The sequence below is a fragment of the Cavia porcellus genome, unplaced genomic scaffold, assembly GCF_034190915.1.
Source record: "Cavia porcellus strain 051 isolate PalLab524CR breed Dunkin Hartley unplaced genomic scaffold, mCavPor4.1 scaffold_22, whole genome shotgun sequence".
Classification (NCBI taxonomy): domain Eukaryota; kingdom Metazoa; phylum Chordata; class Mammalia; order Rodentia; family Caviidae; genus Cavia; species Cavia porcellus.
This window is the reverse complement of record NW_026947505.1, coordinates 43,097,236-43,106,041: the sequence shown is the minus strand read 5'-3', so window position 1 is coordinate 43,106,041 and position 8,806 is coordinate 43,097,236.

Genomic DNA, 8,806 nt, shown 5'->3' with positions numbered 1-8,806 from the left:
AAATAATACAGTATTTCAAGAAAAAAAAATACAGCAAGAAATCACTAGTTAATAGGTTACATATTATCTTCCCAGAAACAGTTGTCCAAATTACAAAATTAAAGCAAATAAAGTGGACAATTTGTTTGTGTTTTGAGACAGGGTTTTATCATGTAACTCAGGCTGTTGTTGACCTTAATGTGTAGCTTAGACTGGACACTTACAATAACCCTCCTGCCTCAGCCTCCCAAGTGCTGGGATTACAGGCATGTGCCACTAAGATTGGCTTGAATTTCTTTTTTAATTTTTTTAGTTTTTGGAAAAATAAAATTAAATTTTATAACAAAATGCTTATAGAACAACAATAGTCAATGACCTGTTTATTGTTATCTTCAAAGCATTTATTCAGGATACAAGATACAGGTATAAAAAATTCTCCAAATAGTATTAGTACAAATCTTTCCTTTCAATGAACTAAGTGGAACTAGTAGTATAGCTGTCTTACATTTTGCTTTTTGTTTTTTTCCTTTCCCCTTCCTTTTTCTTTTCCCCCACTCTAGTTCCTCTTTCCTTTTTTAACAATTTCTTCCCATTTTACAATATCTATTGTACTTTTTGTTCCTTACTTACTCTTTTAGCTTCTCACATAAGGGATACAATACAATATTTATACATGTGAGTGTAATTTATTTCACTTAAATGTATGGTATCAGATTGCACCCATTTACCTATAAATGCCTCACATTTATCCTTCTTTATGGCTGAGCAATACTCTATTCCATAAAAAGACCGCACCTTTTTTAGCCATTCTGTAGCTGATGGGCATCTATGTTGTTTCCAAGACTTAGCTATTACAGATTGTATTTCTATAAGTAAAGGTGCGTGTATGTCACTGTGGTACACTGCTTTTAATTCTTTGGGGAATATACTCAGAAGAGGAATTACTGGGTTGAAGGGGACCTCTAATCTTAGTTTTTTGAGGAATCTCCACAACAATTTCCACACTGCTTACACCAGTCTACTCCTCCAGGGTTCTTCTTTTTTCCACCTCCTCTCCAGGATTTGTTATTGGTTGATTTCTTGATGATAGCCACTTCCAGAGTGAAATGGAATCTCAGCATTGTTTTAATTTGCATCTCTTGAATGAGTAATGATAGTGAGCTTTTTTCATATATTTATTTGCTATTTGTATTTCTTCTTCTGAGAAGTGTCTATTCATCTCAAATGTGCATTTTTGGATTGGGTCTTTGAATTTTGGGGTCTGGTATTTTTTCAGTTTATTATATGTTCTAGATATAAGTCCTTTGAGGGAAAACTGGCTGTAATTTTTTTCTCACTCTGTGTGTTGTCTTTTCACTCTGTTGGTGATTTCTTTTGCTGTATGTAGGATTTTTAATAGGATAAGATTCCAGTTATGGATTCTTTGTGTTATTTATCATGCAATCATGGTTTTGTTTATGAAGTCTTTGCCTAAACATATGGCTTCAAGGGTTTTGTCTTTTTCTCTCCCAACAGACTTGGTGTTTTTGTTTTAACATTTAATCAGTTTGATTTTAGTTTACTGCCTGATGATAGCCATGGGTCTATTTTCAGTCTCTGGAAAGTAGAAAGCCATTTTCTAACATGATTTATTAAAGAACCTTTCTTTCTTCTGGTAAGCATGTTTGGCTCTTTCATCATGATGAGGTGCCTTAATGTGGAGTGGTTTCTACATCTTCTAATCTGTTTCACTGATCCTAAAGTTCGGTGTGTGTCTCTGTGTGTGTGTGTGTGTGTGTGTGTGACTACCATGCTGACTTTATCACAGTAGCTTTGTAAGAGAATTTCAAGTTTGGATTGCAATGCCCCACGCTTTGCTTGCCTTGGTTGCCCAGAATTGTATTCACTATTCTATGTCTCTTCTGGTTCCAAATGAATTTTGGGATAGTTTTTGCTAACTCTGTCAGATTTGCTGCCAGAATTTTGACTGGTATTGCATTAAACCTATTACAGTTTGGGGAGTATGGCCATTTTCACTATGTTGGTTCTTCCTATTCATGAGACAGATGTATCTTTCTATTTTCTGATACTCTCATCTCCTTTTTCAGAATATTGTAATTTTCACTGTATGTAGTTTTTGTGATTTCTTTTGCTGTTAACTATCAATTTCACTGTACTGTGGTCAGATAGTAGGCATGGGATGATTTCAATTCCTCTGCATTCACTTAAACATGTTCTATGATCTAATATGTGACCTAGTTTGGAAAATGTTCATGTGCATCTGAGAAGAATTTGTATTTTGATGTTGGGGGATGGAACTCTCTGTAGACATCAACTAAATCTATTTGTTCACAAATTTGGTTTAAATCTGATATTTTTTGTTGATCTTTTTATCTAGTTAATCTATTTAATTGTGAGAGTGGGATATTAAGATCCTCCATTAAAATTGTTCATAGATATTTGAGTTTTCATATCTGCTAATATTTGTTTCATATGTACATCATCATTTAGTGCATATATGTTTATGATTGCTATCTCTTTTTCTTGGAGTTTTCCCTTAATAGGTATGCAGTGACTTTCTTTGTCTCTTTTGATCAATCTTGGCTTAAAGTTCACATTATCTGCATTTATAAGAGCTATCCTTGCTTTTTTCTAGGTTCCTGTAATATGGAGTATTATATTCCATCCTTTGACTTTCAGTCTATGAATTTGTTTTTGAGTAAATGTGTTTCTTGAATGCAGCACACTGTTGGATCTTACTTCTTGATCCATTCCACCAGCCTGACTGGTGAGTTCAAACCATTGACATTGATGGTTATAACTCATACTGACTTATTTTTTTCTGTGTTATTTTCTTGTTGTTAGTTCCTTATCTTTCCCCTCTATTTAACCGCTTACCTTGTCTTGATGCTTCTTCTTATTGGTGTTCTTGTGCTTGTGGTCTTCATTTTTGCTTTCTAATACAACCTTCAGAGCATTCTGAAGAGCTAGTTGGGTGGTCAATAATTTCTTTTCATGGAAGATCCTTCATAGAAGGATCTTCTTTCTCCATTGATTTGAAAGATAATTTTTCAGGGCACAACAATCTGGACAGGAGGTTGTTTTAGGAATTGGAGTACTTTCCTCCAAGATCTCCTTGTTTGGGAGAGTTTGTCTTGAGGCATTGCTGTGATTCTGATGGTCTTTTCTTTGTAGGTGATTTATTTCTTTCCTCTAGGTGCTTTTAATATTCTTTTTCTTGGGCTGAATTTCTGAAACCTTTATTATATGCATTAGTATATATTTATTTTTGTTATGGCAATTTGGAGTTCTATATTTATTTCTATGTCAAACTCTTTATCCATGTTTTAGAAGTTTTCTGCCATTATTTCTGTAAAAAGATTTTTTAATGCCTTTTGTGTTGTTTCCAGTTTTCTCACGTACTCCTATTTTTTTTTTTTTTTTTTTTTTTTTTTTTTGAGACAGGTCTCGCTATGCAGTTCAGGTTGGTGTTGAACTCACTTTGTAACCCAGGCTGGTCTCGAACTTGCAAGTATTCTCCCACCTCAGCCTCCTGAGTGCTGGGATTATAGGCATGAGCCATCACACCCAGCTCTGTGTGGTACCGGGGATTGAACTCACGACCTTGTACTTGCCAGGCAGGTGCTTATGCCCCTGAGCTAAATCCCCAGCCTCTCACTTACTCCTATTAATCTTATGTTGCTTTTCTTTGCTTTGTATATGTTGGATTGATTTTTCATGGTCTCTTGCTATTTTTATGTCATGTTTGTTTTTATGCTAACTCAACAAAATTGTATCTTCTAGATCTGATATACTATCCTTGACTTTATTCATTATGTTTTGTATACTTTCAATCAAGTTTTTAATCTCTTGGATTTCTGTTTCGATCTGTCTCATGAATTCCATTTCTTTTCTATTTTGAGCATTCTTGGTTTTCATCATTTCCTGAGCTCCTCTTTTTTTTATAGTGTCTTTTATTTTGGTCATCATTTCTTTTTGTACTTTAGAGATTATTTTTGTAGCCTCTTCTTATTTGTTTTTTTCACTTCTGTTGCTCTCATTTCGAATGTTCCAGTGGTTGGCTTTCAATTTCCTCTACCTCATTGTTCTAGGTGAGCTGGAGGTCTCGGGTTGCATTGTGCTTCTGTGTCTTGTTATGTCTATTTTCTATTTTGTTATTTTATTTCATTCTCTGTATTGATGCTTATAGATTTCATACGGTAGATAGCTTTCACCACAGTGTTGAGGGTTTTGCAGGAATGTCTGTTCCTCTGGATATCTTCTAGATGTAAGTTGTTCTACTTTCCCAATGTATTAAGGATGATAAGTTGCTATCTATTTGACTCAGCACCCAATCCTTTGGTACTAGGCTTTGGTGGTGGTTATGATCCCATACAATCACAGTTGTCATACAAGGGAAGAAAACTGATTATAACAGGTAAGACATTTTGGCTAAAGTAGTACAGTTAGCAATAACAATAGTCTCAAATATGGCCTTACTACTGACAAATTATGGTAGCTACTAACCTAATATCTTTAACCATAGGAGCAAATTCTAGTTATATAGCAAAGTCCAGCATATACCAGGAAATTATATGTAAGAATTTTCCCTTCCGTGAAGCAATTTTTACCCTGTTGTGTGGCTGGGTAGCTAAGCAGGATAGAGAACAAGACAGAGGGATGAATGGAATCAAATATTGTAGTAGTAAGCTTGAAGGGGAAGCGTTGATCACCCAAGTTTTGGGAGACTTGAGGTCACAGTAGGGTAACAATTGAAGAGAAACTAAAGGTATACTGAAGTGAACCATAAAGAGAAGAGACAATGTTTACTTACATGAAAGTATTACAATATCAAATGAGATAGTTGAAGGAGAGAAAGAAGATGAGTAGGAGAAAACAAAAAGAATGGTAAGAAGTGTAAATCATGAATGAAAGAAAGCTGCTTCCAACTTTCCCACTACTCTCCTCCCACCTGAGTTAGTATATGCACACCTACCAGGACCTGTGTTTCTTTTATGCAGCATATTATTTAATATTGCTTCTTGATCCATTCTGCAAGCTTATTTCTTTTAATTGATGAATTGAGGCCATTAATATTGATGGTTATAGTCTGGCGTGGTGGTGGATGCCTGTAATCATAATACTTAGGAGATTGAGGAAAAAGGATTACTATTAGTTTAAGACCAGCCTGAACTACATAGTAAGACTTTGTCTCGAAAACAAATAGGCTGGGGATTTAGCTTAGTGTCATATTAAGCTTGCCTGGCAAGTTTTAGGTTGTGAGTTCAATCCTCGGTACCAAAAACAAACAACAAACAGTAATGGTTATAACTGATATGCATTGATTTAGCATTGTCACACTATCTTCTTCTTGTTGGTTCTCTTTCTTTCTCCTTTAATTGTTTGCCTTGCCTGGTGGATTCATCCTCTTAGAATTTATTGAGTTGTGGTTACTGTTATATCGTTTTAGAATATTCTGTAGAGTTGTTCATGAATTTCCTCAGGTGTTCTTTGTCATAGAACTATAGATTTGTAGAACTTTGGATTTATTTTTCATAGTCCCTTGCTATTTCTAAGAATTTTTTTCATAACGTTTAACAACAATCCTATCTTCTACATCTAAGATTTTGTCCTCATGTTGGATCATTCTGCTGAGTACCTTTCAGTGGAATTTTTAATCTCCTGGATATCTATTTGAAGCTATTCTACAGGTTTTGTTTCTTTCCTATATTGGGCATTCATGGTTTCAATCATTTCTGAAGCTGCTCTATTTATCTATATCTGGTCTAGAGTCATTAAGCACATCTTTCATTATGTTCACAATCTCTGTAGTTAGCTGAGAAATTATTTCCAATTTGAGTTTTTTAAGAGTATCATTCATCTGCTTTGTTACCTCTGCTGTTACCACTTCAGGGAATCTAGGTGGGTGGCTTTTAAACCACCTTTTCATTGTCCGGTGGATTTGCCCATGTTGAGCTAGAAGTCTTGGGTTCTATCCTGGTCAAATGTCTTCTGATTTTCTATTTTCTTTTGTTTGTTTTAGTTTAAGTCCTAGATTGATGCTTGTAAATTGTTTATGTTGAGTAACTTTATTGCTGGTATTTTGAACCTTTAGGAAGTGACTACTTCTTGGAGTCATCTTCCAGGTATAGCTGGCTTTTGAGTCTGCTGTAAGATCCTACCTCTTCTATTTTTGCAGGGAAAGAAGCTGGTGCCTATTGGGCCTAACCCTGGTTCTTTGACACTCTGGCATATAGTATTGTTTACGATCTTTAAGCAATCTCTGTCTTAGTATACCATGAAGAAAAATTAGAAAAATTATGTCACCTTGGCTAAAGTAATATGATCAGCACTTACAATAGCATCAAACATAGCCTGGAATATGACATACTGTGGTAACTGTTAATTTGCTACCTTTAGCCATATGAATTAGATTTGTGGTTATATAACAAAATCTAAAATGAACCAGCAAATTTATATAGTAAATAAGCCCCGAGAATGGTAATTTTACCCTCAGGGGAGAAAAATTTAAAAGGAGTTGGAGGGAAATTTTTTTTGTCTTTTGAGACAGGGTCTCATTATGTAGTTCATGCTGGTCTCGAGCTCATTTTGTAAGAGCTGGTCTTGAACTCACAATGATACTCCTGCCTCTGCTCCTGAGTTCTGGGATTACAGACATGTGCCGCTACACCTGGCTAGGGAAAAAATTAGAGAAATAGAAGAAGAGGTTAGAAATAAGGCTGGAGGACAAAGGAAAGTTTCACAAACTTTGGAAAACTGGTAAAGAAGTTTTCTAGGAGCTACCTTCCTAGGAAAGAGAGAAGGCAGAAATAAAAAATAAGAACAGTAGTTCTTGTTGACACCATGTTGACACTCACATAAAAAGAGAACAAACAAGAACAACAAACCAAAATAAAAACAAAAACAGGAGAAAAGAAAAACATTAACCTAAAAAGCATGTCTCAGCTATGACTGATAGACAGTGTGTGCAGACAGATTCTAGATCTGAGTTGACTGATCCTAGCAGTCAACAGCTTTATGATGCGGTAGTGGATCATACCAGGAAGCCTGCCCCTTTAGTTTGGTCTGCCACTGAAGTTTGGTCTGGTTTCTGAGAGTAGGGCTAGACCCAATTTGTTCAGCCCATTACACTATTTGTGCCTCCAGACATCTTGAATTGGCTCCCTGACCTCCTGCCAGCTTGAATTTGGAAGCCTCCTCATGACATTTGGAACTTCTAGATGGAGTTAGCCCCACTGCTTCTGAGTTCCAAGCTTATTTGGCCACCCTCCAAGATGGCTATTGGCCAATCACCCTCTCCCAGGGGATGTCTGAATCTGAACAACCTGCCAGCAACTGCAGCCTGATGTGTCCACTGCTCCATTCCACTGGTGCATTTCTCCATGGGTGCTTCTGAGGTCCCCTATACTCCCCGTGTATCTGCAGATTCGAGCCATCCCTCCCATACAGTGGGTCTGGGCTTAGGGTGAAAATGCTGCCTGCCACCTCCTTCTTCTTTGTTGAAGGCTTTCTCTTTGCCCTTTCTATGGGCTTTAATTCTTGCTTCAGATCCTTGCTGGGTCTCAGGGATCTACTTTTTCACTTCTTTTCCCTCACTTTGTTATATTCCAGAGTCTGGACACCAAATCTTTGAGAGGCTCTTTTTTTGCTGCTCACCTCTCTGCCATCTTTCTAGAAATCTCCATAATAGTTGCTCAGTAAATATATACATTTTTTTGTACTGGGCATCAAATTCACAACCTCACACTTGCCAGGCAAGCACTTATGCTACTGAGCTAAACCCCTGGTTCAGTGAATATTTTCCACATGAATGAAGAGAGAGGGACAGAATGCTTTAGAAAGTTAACAGGTAAAGGTTCTCCTTCAAGAGTTGTAGTTTTTTTTTTTTTTAAAGATCGGTTGATATTTATTTCTCTGCACAATCTCGGACTTATTCTTCTGACTGGTAATTTCCTGGAAGTAGGAACCTTCATTTTTAAAAAATTATTTATTTATTTAGATACTGGGGAGCAAACTCATGACCTCATTCTTGCCAGGTAGGCACTTATCCTGCTGAGCTAAATTTCTAGCCTTCATTTTGTTCTTCTTGGGTTCTCAAAGCCTTTTCCAGGTTCTTAGTAAATATTTGCACCCAGGTAATCCATCATCCTGGTTTTTCTAGAACTGAGGATTTGTCCAAGATCTAAAGCACTCAATACTGAAATAAGGCAAGACCTGCCTGGGCAATGGGGACAATTGGATGTCACCTACAGTATGCATGTCTTCTGGCTAAGACATTACTTCCAGAAGTAACCTCCCAGCACGGAGGTTGACCCTGACGCTGTTTAGATGAGACCTGAGGTGGAAGGGTTTCTATGGTGTACTGAGCTGTGCTTGGGACTGTAGTATGGGCCTGAGCCTTAGTAAAAAGTGAGAGTAGGTTCCTGAGGAACCTTTTAAGCATCATAAAGCTAAACAAAATAACGTACATTGAGTTCTAGGGGAAAAAATGGCCCTGTACTCTAACTTTCCTGGGTGGGGCCAGGTCTATCATTCCATGCCTCCTCAAGTCTCTTGGCTGCTGAGGAATCAGGAAGGAACCAGTCTTAAAACAGGCAGTCGTGAGTTTGATCCCCGGTACCGATAAAAAGACAAAAAAAAAAAAAAGCTAACAACTGAAAACAATCAAACCATGAAGTAGCATTTGACAGCTGAGCAACACTTCAGCCTCACTTTGCCTCATCCTTTCCCTCTATAGTTGAGGACATTAAGAATCTGAGGCATTAGCTTCTCTGACAGTCACATTAGCTTGTAGGATCATCTTTATTTTCTTTCCTGCATGCAGAGC